This window comes from Haliotis rubra, unplaced genomic scaffold (genome assembly GCF_003918875.1).
Source record: "Haliotis rubra isolate DU_JTF1 unplaced genomic scaffold, ASM391887v1 Scf423, whole genome shotgun sequence".
Taxonomy (NCBI): Eukaryota; Metazoa; Mollusca; class Gastropoda; order Lepetellida; family Haliotidae; genus Haliotis; species Haliotis rubra.
Window position 1 is genome coordinate 489,064 of NW_025767106.1, and position 23,006 is coordinate 512,069.

The following is a 23,006-nucleotide window of genomic DNA, read 5'->3' on the forward strand; positions in this document are numbered from 1 at the left end:
GGACCTGCCCCCACGTGCTTGTCATGGCATTCATATGCTAAATGCAATACAGGCTATTATAAAATATATTACTTGAAGTAACATGCATGCTGAAGGAGAGAACTGGTCTCCCAGAACATTGGCTTAAAATCTTTAACATTAAAAACATTTACAGCAAAGATGTTTCTGTCAGTTCAATCATAGTATATGAACACAGTAGACTGACACACCACTTCAGGTCAATGTGACCATACCCAAGTTGTATGTCCAACTTCAACCTGATATCTACTGGTATACTAAGATCAGCTCAATAATTGTCTATAAACTAAAGAACATGACATACTAATGGGGATGTACATTGATACATCAATGCATCGATACTTTTTCTAAGACGATACAATTATCTATACAATCAAACCCTGTATCGATATTTAGTTTTGAAAGTATTGGCTTTAAATATGTTTATGTATCGCTTACATTTTGCAATTGTATCATGCTTTTTGATGTTTTGAGAGTTATAAATGATTATTTTCCATGCACAAAGATGGGAAATAAGAACTCTTAATCTCTGAGAATCAAAAATGTTTATCTTTTTCATTGACAATTATATAATATGAAACATTAATGTTCAAAAATGTAACTAAATTCTCACGCACCTAATCGTGATTATGGGTATCGTGGATACATATCGATTCAAGAAAACTTATGTATCGCGGACATCCCTACATAATAGTAATACAATTTCATGCAAGTGGATTTTAGGTTTTGGCACAGGCTGACAATTTAGAATTTGACATAATTGAAAATATATGGCTAGGGTCAGCATTGTTGGGGTATATTTCAAGCAGCAAACACACATGGCTTAATAGTCTCTACAGGTCAATAATACCAGTGTCGACACCGAGTGGGATCTGACAACCCATAGTCAAGGAGACATAACTCTGCTTGCTGGAAACACTGGATCCATTTACCCAACATGATAATGAACAATGAGAAAGGAGGAAGAAAGACAACAAAACGTGTCATGTCATATCATTATCAAAAGACAATGTAATGTACAGAGGCCTACATCCAACAACTTAAGTCCAAATATATCATATTTATGCAAAAATGGATTTCACATATGTAGCAACAAGAAAATTATCTTCAAACATGTGCTTTGCAGATTCATAGAGGATTCTAAACTAAGTGCCTATGCAAACAAACTTGGAAATAAATCACAATTGTGCAAAATTGGGAATTTTCTAAACTTCACAGAGGTATTACATCAAAGTAATTATACATCAATGCCTCTCTTTCTATTCTTCCTGTTCTCAGTGAAATACAGCTCTTCACTTCTACAAAGCCCTACTGTTAGCTTTTGTTCTATACTGATGTTAAAAGTGAAAATGTACATTCCACTTTTTTATGATATTAGCTCCGGATTCCGGGGCCAAATATCAGCCTATGACAACACCCACATATGTCCCTGTATGCTTGATAATAAAAGCTGTGGGTGGGTTGGGTTTGTAATGTTTGCGACAATTACATCAACAATGGGTGATTTGTGCATTGTTACTGCAGGGGTGGAAATAACCCATTGCCCGACGTCCGAGTCCAGTGTTTTTTTCTGTCAGGCAAGCAAATTTGTGAATCACACTGTACCCGTGTCCAGTTGACTTTCCAATGTTAATTATGTTGTTTATTTTAAAAAATCAACAAGAAAACGGATGGAATAGTGGGAAAATTATCACGGCAAGTGATTTTACATGTGCCACTGTTCCGGAGTACACTGGCAATTTTAAAGTTATTTCCACCCCTGCCTAGCAAATGCATACAACTGTCAACTTTGTGAATGTACATTTATACTGTTGGATTAACACATACTAAATAATTAGCATCAACGTTTTGACAATTTGTCCTGCTATAATGAACATATTTCCTTTCAGCTGCCATTATGTCACCTTCAACTACTCATTATAAGCATCAGATACTTGTCTACACAAGGGAGGTACGTTTGAAAAATAAGAACAATCATAAATGGTCTGATTTTACCTTGAAAGTTATCTTAGGATGAAGTTCCTCCCCTGATATTATGTCAAGGCATATACCAATCATCAAAAGGTTAGTGAGTGAGTCTGTCATGTCAGTATACAACCATAGTGACAGGCAGTGTTGATTTCATCAACTCACATGTCAATTTTGAAGTCAAGATGTCAGCAATTCACATCTTTTGTTACAAGCCTTATTATGTATTTAGAGATGAACTACAGCAGTATATAATCAAACAAAGTAACACTTTAAGTTTGAACTATAGTCACGGTAACACTTTGGTTTTCAAAGTAAGATCGAAGAACATACATAATAAAGTTGGATATTTCTTTTCAAATAACATGTTTATATCATTGTATGTTTCATGTAAGTATCAGTAGGACACTGTCAGCATGTTTGTGCACATTGCAAAGTGAATGTTGAACGTAACTATTACAGTAAATGTGCCACAATCACCAATCATTAGTAACTTATTGTACAAGTCAGATCCATACATGTGTGTAGGTATCGAAAAGAAAACAGTAAGTAGGTCGTTAATCATTTCAACATCTCATTTCAATTGTTTTATGTCACATATAAATTTATATCTCCTGACATTTCAGTCGACCTACAGCAACCCATTGATTCATTCCAGTGGTTCCTGCACTGTCAAATTACCCACCACTGACTTCCATCAAGACTCTACCAACCAATCTTGGGTGCAGATAAGGAATAGGGACATAGGTAAGGGTGTACTTGCAACCACCATTAACTATAAACATGGAGATACCTTTCCATCTTAACAGTTTCTTCTTGTTAGTGCGAGTCTTTCAGTGTTGAATTTGTCCCAAACTTCATCACTGTCAATGTTGTTGGTAATACCACCCCAACACCGAGTCTGGTTTGTAATGCATTGTGGTCTGTCTGTTAGATCGACATGCATAGCAAATTTAAATGAAACACAGGAAGTCAAGGGTAGATAAGATTGCAAGAGCTAATGAAATGAATCCATGGTGGGGTTGGTGGAGGTTTAGTGAGTGGAGTGAATGAGGAGTGAATGAGTGAGTTGGGCTTTTATGCCGCTTAGCAATATTCCAGCAATATCAAGGCCTGGGGACACCAGAAATGGGCTTCACACATATAACCATGTTGGGAATCAACCCGGCCTTCGGCTATGACGAAAGCAAACGCTTTAACCACTAGGCTACCCCCATCACCCCGTGGAGGTTTAGAGGATATATACTGAAGAGATACATGTAGACAAGTAACACCAAGTAAATATCCCCAAACACTGGGCAGATACTTCCATGCTACATGTGAACAATCCTTCATCAAGCCCCGGTAAGTGACTCAACTGTAAATACTCAGGTAAGTACTCAGTGTTGGGATTTGGTTGAAATCTTATAATTGATGATTGGTTCATCACAAACCATCAATCATCGGGGCAAATAATTGGTTAGCCGCCATTTATCAGATCTTCTCCTGTTATGTTTTGTTAATACACAAAGGTTTGGTTGTTTTTTTTCAAATTGCAGAAAAATCCAAAATGCAAATTTCACATCTTTAAAGGATTACTAGTATGTTAGGAAACATAAATTCCAGGAGCTCTATAAGATAAATTCAATCATGACTTGGGAGGAGCTTTAGTGCTTGTGAAAAATATTGTTAATGCAAACAAGTTATTCCAAACCGTTAGCTACATTATGATAAAATGCAATTGACTGTTTGTATCACGCTTACTCACTATGGACTCAATCTTCGACATTTCAATTAATCGACCACCACTAGTAAGTACTCAGTAATCATGTAACAGTCTCATGAATTACAATTCAGAAATAACCAACAACAAACCTATCTCTTGAACAAGTGAGGTGCACATGAATCACACCAAGGTCCATATGTATATCATAGTAGCCCATCTCAACCACTGTAGCGCTGCCTTGAGCACTTGGTGCCTCAAGTGGTCACTTCATCTGTTAAGATAAAATGTCTGTTTCTGCAATCTCATGTAATATATCTGTGCTATGGTGATATCAGTCAGTTGTAATGCATATCCTGTCACTGACTATCCTTAGGAAACTGATATCAAGGTGTTGATATCAACATACAAAAGGTTGATGCCATTTCTGATATCCATGATTGAGGTGCTTGATATTCATCGAATGTGTGTGATATATACATGTTGATACCAACAGAGTTGTTTGATATCAGCAGCATCTGAGTTCAGTTTTATATCCATATTGATTAAGCTGATATCCATGCAGAGGGATTCTCAATATTCACAATAAGAGAGTGTGCATGATAACACATACATTGATGCTTGATACAAGATTTCCTTGATATCACCTTTGAGCTCTTGATATCCATGTTGAGTAGGTTGATATCCATCTAGTATTGATATCCAAATGTTCTGACAACAATATTCAATATGTCGACATCAACATGCAGCTGGTTGACAAATACAGTGTCTTGCTACCTATATGGAGCTGGCTGATATCCATTTACTACTGCTGAAATCTGTGTCTGGCCAATACTTGGTAATATAATACTCTTACAGTCTATTGCACACACCAATTGTAGGCATTGAGGAACATCCGAATCCATGGTGAATATGTGTTGTCCTCCCGCCATTCATACGGCATCCACGGACACTGCCACGTGAGGAAGCATCTCTCTGGGTTGGGCATTATTGCCAGATGGCGGCCATCTTGAGAACACACGGCTGCGATCCCATCTGGAGAACCATTGGGGTTGAGAGGGTAGCTGGTTGTCGCCACCATCATCATTGACGCAGAACGGACTGGCTTAAGGTTGTTGGAGAGGATGTCAGATGTATGCCATCTTGTCTTGAATACCATTTTGCCTAGAATGATAAATGTTACAAAATTATCAATTCTTTAGAATGTAAGACCGAAGTTTTACCCTTCATTGTTTCCCACCAAAACATCTAGAGACAAGATGGTCCAGTTGACAAGTGATCATTGGTTTTATCTTGATTATATTAGGTTTGTCCTGATTAGTGTATTTGGTTTTTCCAGTGCCAAACATATATCCTGGATTTCACCTAAAATGGGTAAAATGTAAGCCTTCATCACTTTGGGGTAAAGATCCTATGTTACGCTGACATGAGATTCATTTAATCGATAAACAGGTAAAGAACAAACCATGCAAGAATGATTCTGATGACCAGGGCCCTTATTCGCGAAACGTTTGTAGCCCTAAGAATTCTTAACTTTGATTAAAGCAACTGTGATAAGAATGGGCTTAAGAAGTTCGTAGGACTATTTAATGTTTCGAGAATTGCTAGCCTGATCCCTATCTAAGTTGCCGTCTACAAGGAGGATGAATTACTGAGGATCCAACTGGCATGGAAACCCCCAGACAGACAAGCATGAAATACTCACATACCCATGACAAGCATCAATTACACACACACAAACATATGAACCTACTTGACACTCATAGCATCAGATATTGGGGACCTTCATCTGAATCCCTATTTTGTGGGTTTCAATCACCTCACCATGAGACACCCACATGCCTAATGTGGTCCCTCCATCCCAGTAAGCATGACTGCCGGGCTCTCCTGTACCTGCACTGTCACTTAAGCTGGACTCAGAGAGGCTGGAGGCTGTTGTGGTCCAGCAGTAGACCCTGCTCACTGCACTTCTTCTGCAACACGATCAGGACTACACTTATATGGGTAAATGTAAAACAGCTGATTTATGACTGATTTAACATATTTTATTAATGATGAGGGTGAGGTGAAATTGGGTTTAACGCCGTATTGAGAATATTTCGTACCATATGACGACGCGGCATGCTCTGTGTATGTGTATAAAGTGCTTAGTTGCTTGTGCACTAGCCCAGACTGAAGCTGGTTTTACAGTGCTAGCCCACTGAGATACCATGCCGTGAGTGGAAGGCCACGAATACTGCACTCAGACACATTATAACCGACTGAAGTTGGATCTCAGTCCTTGTTAATATCTTCCATTAATGCCGAAAGCACCAGGTGGCAGGGGACCAACTGCCACCATATTTTAATGTCTTTGGTATGACGCTGGTCGGGAATCCTTTATTCATGAGAGGAAAGGATTGGGCATAAGTTATCCATCTGAGAAAAAGCCATTTCCCTGCAGTGACCTGGATATATTGGCAGTATAAACAAACAGTGGCAAGAAACAAGAAAACGCATAGAGAGGAAATAATAAAAGGAGATAAATGCAACAGCACAGGTTTCTTTATTAGATTCTGACATGGTGAAGAATCGGTGATTTTCCCAGGCTGCCAAAGCTCATTCTTTTTCCATATCCATGATTACTTTCTTTATCACAAGAAAATATGCAGAATAAGCATGTATTTTTTCTATGGAAAATCTTAAAATGTTTCTGCAGAAATCTCTAGGAACTTTGTGGGTATTTCTAAGTTTGATCTAAGTTTATTTGACAAATAAAATTGGCCCAAATTTTATGCCAAAAACATTTTTCTGAAAGCATGACAAAAAAGACAAAATGATTAAACAGACTTAACCCACAAAAGACAATTGATGACAATGGATGTAAATCTTTCATTAGCTTAATCTTTCAAACAGATGCTGGCCGAAAGTATTTGGGCCAGAGTGACGCCACCCGACTGACCTGGTGCCACCCATCCCAGGAGCTTCATCAGCTGGCAGCCACCACAATACACCCAGGCTTTCAGAAGAAGTATCGATCGGCATTAGTCGCCGAACTGCTCCTTTTGATTGTCAGATTGAAGATAGCTGCTGCAGCTCAGCCTGGCACATAGAGTCTATATGTTTCAACATACACTAATAGATGCCTTTATTTCACAGCATATTCTTACCCGCTTAACCAAATACCATTTTAGTAAGACTGTATATTCTTTTCTCATGCATCAGGTAAGTTTCACCTCTTTGAAAGTAACTGTGCAAAGGCTGAGAAATCACCTTATCAATCTGGATCCAAACCCGGAACTCACTCCAACCTCAAATGCACACATATTATGTAAATGAAACCTGTGTGACATAAAGTGCACAGATTTTGTCCCTTTGTGAGATCAACACAGTGTTATGAATTCATTATCACTTTAGCTATTCTTGAAAGAAACAAAAATATTCATATTATGTACTAATTCGCTTCTGTTCACCAAAGAAAAGGGGTACCTATGTGGGACAAAGTGATGTGGACTTTAATTACCGCCATACAGGCAGTTTGGGTTATCCTAGTAATGATAACTGTGATTGTATGGATGGTTCAAACATGCATGTGGAGCAATGCACACACATAAATGGACTAGCTATTATTATTTATTATATATGTATATACCAGTAGTCTCCCGAATTCCCAATGTTTAGGGACTGGAAGTCTATATCTCAGAGATGCTAGGCCAGTATCATGAGTATAACTACTAAATCAAATTAACAGAAAAAACAAACTTCATAATAACGTATTATGTTAAAATTTGAACTTTTAAAAGGGACTCTGTTGTTAAGTGAGCAAAGTGAGGAAATATAACCTTCATCAACAACAATGATACCTTTAGCTGAACCCAATACATCTGCATAGCTGAAGCCCCCAACAAACACCAGCCCACGGAATGTGTCCAGGTTGATCTTGCCATCCTGCAGGTCCTGCATGTTGACGTCCCACACCTCGAACCCAGCTGACATGAACGCTGCACACATCTCAAGGGTCACCATTGCTGTCTCCCTCCCTCAACACAGCCACCACCTGGCAGGATGACCTGAGCATGCAGTGCAGAAAACATTGTCAGACAATAAGGGCAACATTTTCTGCCAAGTCTAAACATCAAAACACACTCTTGTAATTTCAACCAGATCAAGTCCAGATTGAGACCAGACAGGACCAGGCAATCCAGTGATTACTGATTCAAACTGTCAATGACATGCATTCATCCAAAAACATGGCATCTAGAAACCCTGTCCATTGTGATTGGCATATACTTCTGGTGACCAATTCCAACCCAGAAATGCCCACAGTGTTATTATCCATTTGGTTCTATGTGTGCTGCCCTGTGTTTCCGCCATGTTTTTAGCAGCTGGACATTGTGACTGGCTAACATTTGAAATACTAGTCATTTTAAATCTTTACCAGTGAAGTGTTACGCTTCTTCTTGTGCATGAGGCCTTGCACCCTAACAACCAATCAAAAATGTAGAGGATATCGTGAATGCTGCCACAATGCTAATTTTATTTAAGCCTGGGTTTTTCCAAAACTGCTATTTTTTATTTGATTGGGAACAACTCTGACATGTGTCATTGTGAAAACTTAATCTTTCTCGAGGAGAAATACAATTGACAGGGTAAATAAGAAAATGATTTAAAATTTGTTGGACACGATGGTCCTACAGCCTTTGAAATTACCGGACATCTAACTTTGTAACCGGCCAAAGTCTGTTAAATACCGGATAACAGAAACACCTGTATGTCATCATTCTGTGTGACTCTACCCAGTTCTTTTGTTGATCTCTGATGTCATCGCCTGGGCAGAAGGGGATAGGGCGGAACCCAAGAGACCTGAGACCTCCTCCTCCTAAGCCTAAACAGTGTGGGGTTGGCCTGAGACGCCTCCAACTGGAAACTGGTTCCTCCCAGACGCCTCCTCGCAGCAATTCATCATCGACTCAGTCAAGACTCTCATCATTGACGCTTGATTACAATCTGTTGAAGAATAAATAAGTTAGGACATCCATTGATTGTTGTTGGTTGGTTTCTAATGAGGCACTCCTATTACTTCAACAATTACATTTGCATAAAATTATGAAATACACAACGCCATTTAGAAAGTGGTCAAATGTAACATATACTATATTTGGGATTACTCTTCTTTCGTAGCTACAGATTGTAGTAATATTGTTGGATTGAGTCCCATCCGTGATTTGGAACCCACACCCTCAGAGTCAGGCACCAAATCACCAGCACACAAAGTCAGGGACGCCTAGACCGCCTCTGCCACCAAGGCTTGTGGGAATTTATATAGTATAAATTGGATGTAAGAATGTGACCTAGATGAACAGGGTTTGACTGTGAAGAGCATCAAGAAGCAGATGTGCTATAAACACAGGATTTTGATTCCTGGAGTGATGAGGAGGAGGAGTGATGGAGTGGGAGTGATTAGGAGCGAGGAGTGAGTGAGTGAGGAGGAGTGAGGAGGAGTGAGTGAGTGAGGAGTGAGTGAGCGGAGCGGAGCGGAGTGAGTGAGGTTTCATGCCAGTTTTGTGCAATATTCCAGCAATATCAAGGCAGGTTACACCAGAAACCACATTGTACCTGAAGTAGGGAAATCCAACCATCCGAATCCTCAGCATGACACAAGAATTCCTACTCAGTCTCTTTTCATTCTGAACCCATGAAGATGCGGGTTAGGATTGATTCTTCATTAATCCCATGCTTGTCATAAGAGACAACTAATGGATCTGGTGGTCAGGGTCCACTTGATATGGTTGAAAATTGTCATCGTGATCTCTCAATATACGTAATCGACGCCCATGCTGTTGATCACTGGATTGTCTGGTCCGGACTCAATTATTTACAGAGCACCGCATATAGCTGAATATTGCCGCAGTAGCAGTATAAAGTCCTAATTTACTCACCACTCATTATGAGCTGCACTAAAAGGTCAACTCCATCAGCCAAACAGTCTCACCCTATTAGGCAAGTACAGTCTTACCTTATCAGACAAAGCCTTGGATCGCCATCGGGGACGATGGTACATTCTCTCATCATCAAACATTTCAATAACTTCCTCATCCCCGTCCGACCTCTAGAATCACAATTCAAGGTCTCTTCACAGAACAGGAAGTCGACAACCTCATCTGGAACACAACCATATCCTACTACCACAACATAGAACATCATGAATGAATGCTGCAAGCATTTCCTTCCTTCCACAGAAGAAATGATAAAAATATCTCCAAATTATTGATCAGATATAACATGCATTATTGCAATGGGAAATGTTTGGGTATTTTTGTAAAAAATTGCATTTCAGGAATATCAATCATTCCAAAGGAGTACCTGGTTTCCAGTTAAATTTCACTAATAAAATTGAGAAACTACTTGGTTAACATGAACAATGTTCACTAAGATAACTGTGTATCAACACAGCCAAAAGACTAGCAACCCACGCTGTCTTAAAAACAGCAAACAATATGCATAGAAACATCAATAAGTAGCAAACACATAAAACAACTGTGGATCATGTGACTTTATTCTATAGTGATTCAGACTCTTCCAAAAAAGAAACTTGACATGCTGCTTTGGAGTTTACTTACTGAGTGCATATAACTGATCCAAACATGACATCATTGCTCAGTTACAGTAAAATCAGCACTCTAGCAAATTCCAAAACATCGACATCCAGAAAGTGTTTGGTAAACCACAGAGGCTAGTGAAAGCCACTTCATTGCCTAGTAAATGTCAGTATATCCAGGTGACCACCATGAGCATTGATAACAGCTTGCAATTGGAAGCTTAACGGCCCATAGAAGAAAGGAGTGATTCAAACGCCGTCTCAGAGGAATGTTTTGATACCTTTGCTGAATCACGCTGAGTGCAGTTCTTGTAGTGTCTGAGGTGGCGGATTACGCTGCGCAAGCGACCGCTCAAGAGTATCCCATAGATGTTCAATGGGGACAAATCCGGTGATCGAAGGCCAAGGTAATAACTGAACACTGTTTTTGCTGGATGCAAGACCTGTCAGAACACGCGTAACGGAGGCCGAAAGCATGGTCATGCTCCAAATATCACGCTGATGTAGGAAACGCTGGACGCTGAACTGGTCTTCTGGCAAAATCCAGGCTTTCACAGCCCATTGTGCACCGTCCGGTCGTGGAGATCCGGAGCAGTCCAGGATTTGGACTGTTGTGGATGATGCGCCCTGGTGCTTTGAACGAAAACAGTTCCCAAACTAGATGTAGCTAATCCTGGGCTGCTGCGGTTAACTCCAGGTCGACCTGACCTTTGGTCTGTCATTAACACTCCCAGCTATTTTGCATCGGGTCCATAGGTTTGAGATGGTCTGGTCTGGACACGCTTGAGGTGCCTTGCCACATCATGCTGCGATGTCCATCCTGCAAACGGCCGGCGGCGCTGTGTCGCTGGAGCTTCTCATCAGTGTTTTTATTCTCGTAAGTCGCCTATAGTGGCTTTTACAGCAATGCATGAGGAGTACCATTAATTGATGTGGCTTTTAAAGCCTACAGTCATAGGCTTCAGCTCAGGGTCATACACAATTTCATGATACTCGTGCGTTTCATGTTGGATGCGTTTTTGCGATTCACTACAGACGTGAGTGTAACGTTACGTTTCTTTGTTTCAATGTTTTGTCATCGGCAACCATTCCCCCACATGCTGGGATTCAGCATGGATTGGTTTGGGTCCAATGTCAAGTTTCTTTTTTTAAAGAGTATATTTACAGCAACAAACAAAACATTGTTTTTTTCAATTTGAGTAGAATCAGTGTTCAGTGGTGCTCATAGACCCTACAGGCTTTCAAGACATGTTCGAACTGTGAAGATCAGGGTTAGAATTGGTCTTCAGCAACCCATGCTTGTCGTAAGAGGCGACTAATGGCATCGGGTTGTCTTGGTTGACACGTGTCAATTTATCCCAATTGCGTAGATTGATGCTTATGATGTTGATCACTGTATTGTCTGGTCTGGACTTGATTATTTAGAGACCGACGCCATATAGCTGGACTATTGCTGAGTGCGGCATTAAACACCAAAACCAGCCAATCAAGAAATGTTCAAAATTTAACGTTGACAAATGCATTTATAAATCCCAATACAGCCTAGAAATGTGTATCACTTTCATGCACATTCTTGAAGCATAAACTTTTTTCTTAACACATAAAGAGTTGTTATTATTTTTTAAGAAATCAATAAGTTTATCAAATCACATTTTAATAAAAACTGCCTGTCAGTTTGTAATAGACAACAATGGATGACATCCTTTCAATAAATCGTTTAAACTACGACTTGCAGTGACTGTTGTGTTAGACATACACCTAATGTTTCATACTGTTATACACAACAAAGTCTGAGAGCCTCACCTTCATCCTCAAGAGTATGTAAACTGACGCCAATGCCGTGAGTTGCCAGCAAATGCCATCTCCAGTAGGCAGGTGATCAGCCCACTGGCCACTCACGCCATGCCCCACGCTTGCGACAAGCCGCTTCTGAAACACGTAGTGGAGAACTTTCCATTGAAAACATAACCAGATAATGCACACTAATAAAGTTTTAAATATCAAACATTTTAAACATTAAACATCACAGCTGATTTCCAGGAATAATACAAAGGAGAAAAATGTAAGTTTTAGAGTAAAATTGATATTTTATACTTATCCTGACTCATGCTTATTGCTTGTCTTCTTCTTCTGGCGAACCTAGTGGAACACTTGTATCTCCCAATTGAAGTTCCCTTCAATAAAAAATCACTCATTAGTACTCACACTCACTTCAGTTACCTCCTTCCATAATGCAAGGGAACGAGGGCCACCTGAACCCATGTGCCTCACTCTTCTCTCCCTCATATACTGAGCCCAACACTTGAATTTCCAGGGAAATCTAAAAGTGTTATGTGGGAGGATGGAGGGTGCTTACCTCATGAGTCAGGATAAGTATAAAATATCAATTTTACTCTAAAAATTACATATTTTTCCTTATCCTGACTCATGCTTATTGCTTGTAGAATCCTACGGAGAAGGAGGTGGGCATATATAATAATTTTGGATTTTAATAATTAGTGATTTGAATCTGTGAAGATTGTAATAACTCCTATGGGAACTTCATGTACAAAGGCACTGAACTGATGAATTCCTGCTGCTAATTTATCAGCTGCCATATAAAGGTTATTACAATTTACTTATTATGAAAAAAGTATATATAACATTACAGACTAATAGACTTAAGCTTGTTAATATGATAGCATAAACTCCTTAGAGTTTGTTACTCAAAAAAATACTTTTGCTGATATAAACATAGTAACCTGGAGCTTAAGATATGATTAAACTTAAGCTAAATATATAATAGCAAAAACTCCTTAGAGTTTATTAGCTAATATACTTTTGATGATATGAGTATAGTACTGTGCTTAAGATATAATTAACTTAAGCTACCTAAATAGCCAAAACAACTCCTAGAGAGTTTGTTAGCTAATACATTTTATAATGTCAAACCATAATGCTTAAGATATGATGAAACTTAAGCTAAATATATATAACAGCAAAACCCTTTAGAGCTCTGTTAGCTAACATACTTATATGATATAACATAGTACTGAGCTTCAAGATATGGGTAAACTTAAGCTACATATATATACAGCAAAACACTGTAGAGTTTGTTAGCTAATACATCTTTATAATGTAACCATAATGCTTAAGATATGATGAAACTTAAGCTAACATATATAATGAAGCAAAAACTCTGTAGAGTTTGTTAGCTAATATAAATATATGATATAAAAACATTAGTACTGGAGCTAAGATATGAATTAACTTAAGCCATATATATAATAGCAAAAAATCTGTAGAGTTTGTTAGCTAATACATTATAATGTAACGATAGAACTGAGCTTAAGATATGATTAACTTGCTTAAATATATACTAACAAACTCCAGCATAGAGTTGTTAGCTTATATATAGTATGGTATAAACACTATAGTACTGAGCTTAAGATAATAAATTAAACTTAAAAAATATATAGATAGCATGTATCTATTAGTACTGTTATCCCGATAAGTATAAAATCTGTAAGATAGACTTATCTTCTTCCGTGGAACTCAATGTCAACTGTTGAGCCGAGGACCATGGGACCGAAATGGTGGATACCTGAGACGCCCTCGGTGGTGATATCTCTCAGATAGTGGTTGGCAAAACACCATATCGGATCTCCAGAAACATCCCTCCCATTATGGTATTCAACGAGCAATTCCCATGTAGAGCGAGAGTTGAGGCTAGCGCCTAATTTCTTGAGGATTCGAGAAGTTCCTGGAGGGTCGAGTCCTGCAGCCCTTTGCCGACCGTAGGCACTGAGTATGACAGTTCTGATCCAGATAGAGATAGTAGTACGTAAGACTTCCGCTGGCGTAGCTGTAGATATAGGGATAAATAATCTCTTGAATATCCCTCTGCTCTGTTTGGATCGTTAGAGATATATTTTCAGTGTAGGGATCTGGGCACAGTGGATAGATCCATCTGTGATCAAGCGCGTCCAAGTATGGATTTGAGAGAATTGGGACATGGAATAATATGGTCTGGCTGACCTGGCAGCTGGTTTTCCCTATAAAATCCAGCTGCGGTCCCAGATGAGCTTTTGGCGGTTATGAATATCATCAAAGCGTTCTCTCCTGAATCCAGTACGCGGAATCTGACATCCTGGTGGCCGTGAGCTAGTGCTACATATGGGGTCAAGGTTCTGTGGGTCAGAGATTCAAACGATGTAGATAGCGATGAGTTAAAAACCTCACTAGGTGAGGTGTTGGAGCACTATATTAGATCCTGTTGGAGCGTGAAACTTCCGCTTTAACTCCAATCGAACGCTTTGTAACAAACCAAGTAACTCTTGGTGTTTTGTCAACTTGACGCCTGCCTCTATGGAAGTTAAGTGACAAGAACTTATAGCTGCAAGATAAATGGACAAGGTTGAGCCTTTTAGATTCTTAGTTTAACGGTGAGGATAACATGCTAAAAAATCTGCCACTAGAGGATGTGTAGCATATGTGGCTGTAAATCTTTTTCTAGCAGCGTATTAATTGACAAACTAAAAGCCATTTGGTCATCGATAAGCATAGTTGAGTTATGTCGCGCTAGGGCCGCTTTTAAAGCCAGCCTGGCAGAATAACCTCTATTCAGACATGCCTTGATACAATCCATACGTGAAGTTGGAATGAATTCTGGTGTTTTGTTAACTCTGTTTGGTGTGCAGATGTATCAATAGATTGAGCGCTGGGAGCATGAAGAATTAGTTTTTCCGATTTCTTGTATGAGATCTGAAACCAAGTTCCTCGCCAGCCAGTAGGGCTGACCAAATCAGATGGAGGCTCTGCATTTGACTGATTTTCTGTAAGACTTCTGCTTAGTGCATCCGCTGCCCATGCTAGTAATCTGGCACTGGGGATGTGAATTGTTGTCAGTTGCTTGTTGAATCGAAGTGGGTGAATAGGCCCATCAGGAGGAGATCCTATTTCCATGATTATTTGATTGAATATCTCTGTGTGTGGAGCATCCATTCCGGTCGGGCGCATTCGTAGGTGTGGCCCAGAGAGAGCCGCCTGCCAATACATTCTATGCCCTGAATGGGTAAGTACTGACGCTGCATGTTTAGATTGTTGATTAGATCAACAATCTGAAACATCGCAGTCAGTGGGTTCTGTGACCTAGTTGAACTCTGTTTGTTCACATAAAAGCCACTGTTGAATTGTTCGCGTGAAGCTTTATCAACTGAGCCGCTCTGCAGTAGGCTGCTCCAGTGACTTTATGGCATGCCTTATAACCGCTTTGCATCTCTAGCAGATTACGTGACACGGTCTTCTTGATTGCTCCATAGATCTGACGCTTACCTGGCCATTTCAAGGTGGGCTCCCTAACCTTGCAGTGACGCTTCCACGCATAGATGTTTTGTTTTCGATTCCGCGCCTACTCATGGAGAGAGACGCCCAGCAAAACATTCAATCTCTGGTCTTGATGATGAAATTCAACTGTAGTCTTGAGACGCTGTGGATTGGATCCACTTGTATACCCGCCGAGTGAAAATCTTCGCCAGTAAAGTCCTAGACGATGAAAAGCAACAAACCAGGCTGACTGCCATCGCTAGAACTTATGTAAAAATCGCCTTTGACTGCTGTGCCCTCGCCCCTACTTGGTGAGACAGGGAGGTCTCTCTAACCTCAAGAGGGCAGTCCAATCATGAAGGTTCAGATTAGTTGACTGTAAGCGAGGCTTTGCCCGCTCACTGATAATGTAGTCACTTGCAACCTAATTCTTGAACTGTGAACTATGCTCTAATCTCTGTGTAGGGTATTGTCCATCGCTGTGGTCCAATCAGAACAAGGCATCTTTGACTCTGTTGAGTACCCGATCTGTGATGTCACCGTGTAGCAGGAAAAGGAAACTTTGTATAATATAGTGCCGCTGCTGCGGATATTAGAGCAATCGCCGTCTTCGCACCAGCTTCCCTGCGGGTTACCCAAGCAACTTCACGGTTTCTCGAGGGTTACTGCAAACGCTGAACCCTCCAGCCGAATACCCTTCTGTAATATTAATGCTGGGTAGGTTATTTTCCTGGCTGTCGTGAAAGTAACTCTCAGTCTTGAAGATAATTCGACTTCCTTATTATAAGGTTTTCCGGGAAAACTGGTAAGTTGTCAGCTTGTAGACTGTATACATGGGGAATGTATCGGCCATAATTGTAGAATTAAAGCTGAACTTGTTGTACCAATTTCTTTTCTCAGAAAATCGATGACGATATGAGTTTTATTCACAATAAAGTTGGCTTCCGAAGATTTGAGCAGGCTGTAATCCAGATTAGCTTGGCACCGCATTGCAATCGGATCAATAGGAGGTAAGGTGAAATAGTTCACATCATCATTCTTCATGACGAAGTCTGATGCTGAATTCTTCGCTCTTCTTCGATGAAAAACAAGTAGTAAACTCATTCACCATCCAGTATCTAATCTCAGCATCTGAGAAAATGATACCTTTCTCCTCTTCTGACGAGGGTCACATGTCGAGTCCGGTGATCTATAGGGAAGATCTAAGTGAGAGGACTGTGGATGAACTCCGACTGACGAGCGGCTAGTGGCGGAGACCTTTGGAGGATAACCCTCCGCGGAACGCTTGGGGACTTCTGCCGGTTCTAACTATATCTTCTGAACGGGCCGGGGCTCATTAACGCTGGGGGCTTCACTAAGCTCTTCTATGTAGAATAGGAGTTAAATTTCGCTAGAACGCTGGGGCTTTGTGGAAGCTCTTCTAGGCTTATGTAGAATTGGAGCCACTTAGCCTCGAAGCGACCTCTTCGCGCGATTGCACTCCAGTCAGTGTCCCAGATCGATATGAGCCGCTGCTTCCCGCAAAACCCACCTCTCTGTGAATTACGGTAAGCTGCAGTTCATCATGCGCCTTCCTCCGCCGGGCTCTAGCAATAGGTGAGTGCCTCTAGCCCTTCGCCGAGGTGGCTCTGGGACTTCCTATGCGCTGAGGTAACAGTCGAGAAACAGGACGCTTATGACTTAACATCCTGAATGATAATCGGAATGTCATCATCATATAAAATAAATTCTGTGATAGGTAAACTATCGGAGGCAAATTCTATTAGATTTTGGTAGATTCCCTTTGATCGAGCTGCCAAACACCTGAGGTTCGAACGATGATGAAATGACGCTTTTCCGTAGTCTTTAGACTGAGAAGACGGGCAGGTCTTGAGATGCAGGTCGCTTATTGATTATAGCGGATCATGGCCCCACGCTTATCCCTCGAGGAATCAGGCATGCTACCAGCTCGGTATGGTCGCCGTAAACATTGACAGGAATATTAGCTTTGATGTAATAGCCATGACTGAAGATCGTTTCAAGTAGATTTTATCTGCCCTTTCGCCTAAAAACGGAACATAAATATTTATCAGCAGAAATCTGGTAAATTAATACATAATTCTACAACGAGAAACAAAAGAACATGGAGTAATGCAACTAGGCATTTTAAATGTGAGGATCAGCAGCGAATAACGAAGTTTACAATCTGTGCAAGATTCTATTAACGGTGAACTATTGAACAATCACGCCAAACCGTGAACAAACAGCGTTGAAACATAAATTAATCAAATGCAAGCCTGAATATGATACTAGTTTACAACTCTATACTCAAGTATAAGAGGTACTAAAACTAAAAGGATATAGTGTGTTGGGAGACATTAGGCATTCCCTAACCACCAGCCCACTGGGCTTAAGAATGAGAGAGTGAGGCACATGGGTTCAGGTGGCTCTCATTCCCGCTTGCAGTGGCCGAGGTGAACCCGCGGGTGGGTACTAATGAGTGATTTTATCTGCATGGAACTTCACCAGAGATGCAAGGTTCCACCAGGTTCGCCAGAAGAAGAAGACAAGCAATAAGCATGAGTCAGTGATAAGGAAAAATTTTCCCAAAACCCGTAGAGGTTTTCACTCTTTGAAGAGAGTCGTCCTGGGGTATATATTATGCATTTTCCGCTGAAAATGTCCCAGGTGATGAAGCTGTATCAATGCCTTTTGAATAAAAAGGATTGGTGTACAATAAATAAACTCTTTTATTTATTATAACGGATCTACCCACGGAGTTACCTCCTTAGCTTATGCCATCTTCAACTGGGTAGGCTCCTAGACCTCAAGATCATCATTCCTTCTGCTGAATTCTCATCAGTGAACAGAATTGTCGGGGAGGTGGGTGGGCCCTACCTCAAGGACGCATTCTCTTCAAAGAATTGAAAACCTCTGCTGGTTTGGGAAATTTTTTCAGAGAGATCGTCCTTGGGGTACATATTATGCATAAAACACAGACTCCCAAAGACCGAGGCCAGGGAGGAGGGAATTCTGTCCAAGCAATACACAAAATATAGCGATCGCGATCATGGAAAAAAATTGAACAGACGCCATAACACTCACCTGTCACTCGACCTAGTTTCGGCTTCCGCGAGAGGCATTATGGGAGGGGAACTGACAGGGAGGATTTGCAGGCTCAAAGATCGACTTCTTAGCATAATGAGACATTGCACGGATGCGTAATGTCAGTGAACTTCACCCACTAAGTGGCTTCTTCATGAGCAGCACGTGAGGGGAAAACAAAAATACCACTCACCAACGATATCGTGAATTCCCTTAGAGAATCGAAGGGGTACAGGTTCTCTGAGTGCCCGTGAGCAGACATGTCAATAATGGAATCATTGTACAGTGAAGGCCAACACAAACCAACAAACCAAGACTCACTTGGTCAGGGTGGCAGGACACTGTCCACTGTAGAGAACGGTACACGACCAAAGCTCGCATGACGATCATGCTGAATGTGTATCGAGCTGATAATGGCGCATATAAAAGCGCTTCTTACCGGCTCCAAATAGCGCAGAGCAGATCTCTTCAATGGGGAGCGCCGCTGCAAAAGCTTTGATCGCGGCTACTGCCCCTGACCCGAGTGAGCCTTCAACCCCTCAGGGAGGCTTGCCCTCAGCCTGATAAGCGTGCACAAATATTATCGAAACAAGCCAGCCAGACAAAGTTTGCTTTGCTCGCTGGCAGACCAGCCTTCCGCCATCCGTAATAACAGAACAGCTGGGCACCCGTCGCGGATCCCCGCGCCTCGCCTTTGATATAGACTTTGAGCGCCTTATGCACGGACATCCAACGGGTGAGTGCTCGTGAGGGATGGTCCCGATGTGGAAGGCTGGGCAAGAGTAGGAAGTTCGATAGGAGCTGTCACATGGAAAGCGTGATCGACCTTTTCGCCCGGTAAGTATCTGGGAGGCTTAACGCTGACATCGCGATCCGCGCGTGAAACACAGTCAGCGCTGGTCGGACGACATAGCATGTATATCGCCGACTTCTTCGACCAGATGTTACCGCCCACCAGAAACACAGCTTCCAGGTCAACAACTGAATGGAAATAAATGATAGGTGAGAAAGTGGACCGACAGCCAACCGAGCAATCCATCGCAAAACCTAAGGCGGACTGGTTCGCCTGAGAGCAGGTCGAACCGAATCCGCCCGCCAGCCAGAAAGCTGTCACGCAGAGGGTGCTGCCCCAGAAGAGCACCCATCGACAGGGGTGTGAAAAGTGGAAATAAGAGCAGGCTAGCCACTAATGGTCGGGCCGCCAGGCCTTCTTCCAAACGAGCTTGCAAAACTCCAATACTGGGACTAAATCCGCAGAAAAGGGATCTGCAAATGCCCTCTATCTGAACACCAGCCGCATAGCGGACCACCTATCCTCATACTGAACGCTTGTTCTAATCCCTCGAAGCCAGAATTGTGTCTGCAACTGCTGCAGGAATTCAAGCGTGCCTCGAGGGTTAGACCTGACAGAGGCTTCACCCACTGAATCCTGTGGATTTGGGTGGGCGCCCGCTCTGAGTGAGAATCGTCCGGGTCGCGAAGGTAATAGAACAGGAGGCTGAGCCAGAAACCTGAGAATTACCGGAAACCAGCTCTGTGACGGCCAAAGCGTGCCAGTAGCACAAGTAGCCGAGCTGGCTGGTGGACAGCTGTGAAAGGACACGGGGAATGAGTGGTAACGGCGGGAACGCCCAGAGCACTTTTGCCCAGGCCAATCTGAACAGGAAGGCCGGCAGCCAACGCCTCTGGTCCGGTATTCGAGAGCAGAACATCGGATTGTTCGATGCGCCCGGCCGACGCAAACAGATCCACCTCGAACGACCCGCATAACGGGGAGATTACTGTGAATATCTGCCTGTCGAGCATCCACTGCGGTAAGGGGCCAGGATCCGGCGCGAGAGCGATCTGCTCGCATCGCTCTCCAGCCCCGGAGATAAACAGGAGTACCTGACAATCGCATTCGGTCGCGCTTCCAGAGGAGAAAGTCCCACGCCACCCGAGGAGCTGCCAGACACCGCGCCTCCCTGCTTCAGGATGTAACGACATGGCCGCCGGGTTGTCCAACTGAAGACGGACTACCTGGCCACGGACATGCTCTCTGAAGCGCTCAATACCAAACCGCGACAGCTCTCAGCTCCAACACGCTGATGTGAAGGTGAGCTTCGCTTCGACCAGAGTCCGGAAGCCGACAGACTGCTCCAGAAACGCCCAGCCCGTGAGGGACGATTCGTCTGAACCGTGAGAGCTGGCGCCGGGATTTCCAAGGGGAACCCCTGTGAGATTCCCGACATTTGTCCACCACTGAAGGTGAGGTGTCAACCACTGGGACTGTGAGAGACAAGCGCCCAGATCCTCCGCAGGAGTCCACAGCCGAGCCAAAGCTTGCTGTATGGGACGATTCAAACGCGCCTCGCCACACTACAGAGATCGCCGCCGCTTATATGGCCCAGTAGACGGAGCCAAGTCCGTATGCTGGTGCCCTGGGGCTGGGAGAGGAATGAAGATACCATCTCCGAACTCTGGTGACCTCGTCGGGCGACAAGGAAATCCAGATCCTTGTTCGCTTGAATCAGCCGGCAAGAAAACCAAGTCCTGGGTGGGTACCAGGTCGGATTTCTTGAGGTTGATGATCCACCCCAGTCGAGTTAGAATGTACTATCACTGTGTGAGTAGCATCTTGACTCGCTGGCTGTGTTAGTGCTCCGAAAGCAACCAGTCGCCTAGGTAAGGGTAACAACGCCTTCCTTAGCGAGCCGAAGCTAGGGTAGCTGGGACTAATATGAGCTTGGTGAACACCCTTGGGGCAGTCGATATGCCAAGGGGAGCACCCTGAATTGGTAATACATCCCCGCCGTGAAGAGAACCGGAGGTACTGCTTGAACGAGGGATGTATGGGCGTTACGCAGATACGCGATCCTTTAGGTCGCATTGACGGAGCCAATCGCCGGGCTGAACAGATGAGATCACCGAGCGCAGTGTTCCATCTTGAAGGATGGTATTGAAAGCATGCGATTCAACCCCTTGAGGTTGAGAATCGATCGAACCCGCCGCTCTTTCTTCGACGAGAAGTACGTGGAGTAAAATCCCGCTTCTGTTCCTCCTCCGGTGGAATCGCGCCTGATTGGCGGACTTGTCCAGCAGAGCCTGAACTTCGTTACAGAATATGTCCGCTTTCTGGCTTGGCATGACGGCACCGGAGGCGGCTGGGATGCCGTGAAGTCGGGCGGACTTCGCGCCCACAGTGGGAGATGGCCTATGCTGACCGTGGCCAGCACCTAAGCTGTTGTTGGTAGCCTTCTCCCATTCCGGCAGGAATAGAGAGCGGCCTCCCACTGGGATATGGGGTAGGCTGCGGCGTGGACCCTAGTAGAAGGAGCTGACTGGGTGTGACACACGGCTTGAGCGCAGCCTGTTGGGTTAACGGAGGTCGGGCAGACCTCCCGCTACGCTGGTAAAAGGCTGGGAGCTAGTCGAGGACTGCTCCTGCCCCTACCCTTGGCGACCTACTCCTCCTCGCTACCCCTACTAAGCGGCGAAGCCAGCCGGCAGACTCGGTGTAGGCTGCACCCCGCGGAGGAAGGTGGCATCGGAGCGCTGGGCGACACCGGTGCTCCAACAAGGCCTTAGAATCCTTGAAGGAGGTAGCTGCAGCGGCAGCCTCCCCGTATGACCTGCTGTGCCCCGGGGAAAGAGGGTCGCCCCAGACGGAAAGGAGAGCCAGCAAGGTCTGCTGTTGCTGCCGAGTACCGGTGACGCCGACAGCCACAGCCTGGCGCATCCCCATGACTGGGCGCACATCACCGCCGACACAGCAGACCGCGAAGAGTCGCGCGCAGGTGAGCCTGCACTTCCGACAGCTGACGGAGGAGACGATATCGCGGCGACATCGCCGCCAGCATGCCCTTCCGCCTCCAGGGCCGTAACCTCTGTATCGAGGAGAGGTAGGCCTCATGGACCACCACTCGCACTCCGCTGCATCGCGTTCGCAGACCTCCTCGTAGGGTCCGCACGCGGCGTCGCAGGGAAGCCCCAGTGGGCAAAAGGTGGAGTGAGGCGCCCTTGCCGAGCAGCCGGAGCTGCTCCGAGGAAGCCGAGCCTCCCCAGGGCGCACGGAAGTGAAAACACACACGCGTCAACGATCGGCACGACGAACAGGAATCCTCCCCAAGCTGGTAGCGCCGCGACGAAGTTCAGGTAAGTCAAACCTGACTCGGTACCAGACAAGAGGGGATCACCACGTCCCGCCACCAACGATGGCAGAATGCGGAGCTGCGCCTGTGAGGGTTGCCTAGGGCAACGCTCACCAGGCAAGCCGAACTCAGTCGAGTCCACGCAACCAGCAGGCACCGCCTGGGGTAGGCCCTCGGCAATTCTCTGCCGACCTCCCAAGGCGAAGCAAAACGGAAGCTGCCG

At 43.6% G+C, this 23,006-nt stretch overlaps 1 protein-coding gene and 2 long non-coding RNA genes across 3 annotated transcripts in view; all 3 read right to left on the reverse strand.

Moving 5' to 3' along the window:
* LOC124288742 (phosphoribosylformylglycinamidine synthase-like) overlaps positions 1-23,006 on the reverse strand; it is a 198,754-nt gene that overhangs the window by 136,394 nt on the left and 39,354 nt on the right.
* LOC124288766 lies at positions 533-19,911 on the reverse strand. Its single transcript, XR_006901512.1, has 4 exons — positions 19,900-19,911; positions 6,017-6,019; positions 5,680-5,683; positions 533-626 (listed from the first exon to the last, which is right to left on the reverse strand). It is a non-coding gene; the product is annotated as an uncharacterized LOC124288766 (long non-coding RNA).
* On the reverse strand, positions 12,976-13,402 carry LOC124288763. Its single transcript, XR_006901510.1, has 2 exons — positions 13,350-13,402; positions 12,976-13,059 (listed from the first exon to the last, which is right to left on the reverse strand). It is a non-coding gene; the product is annotated as an uncharacterized LOC124288763 (long non-coding RNA).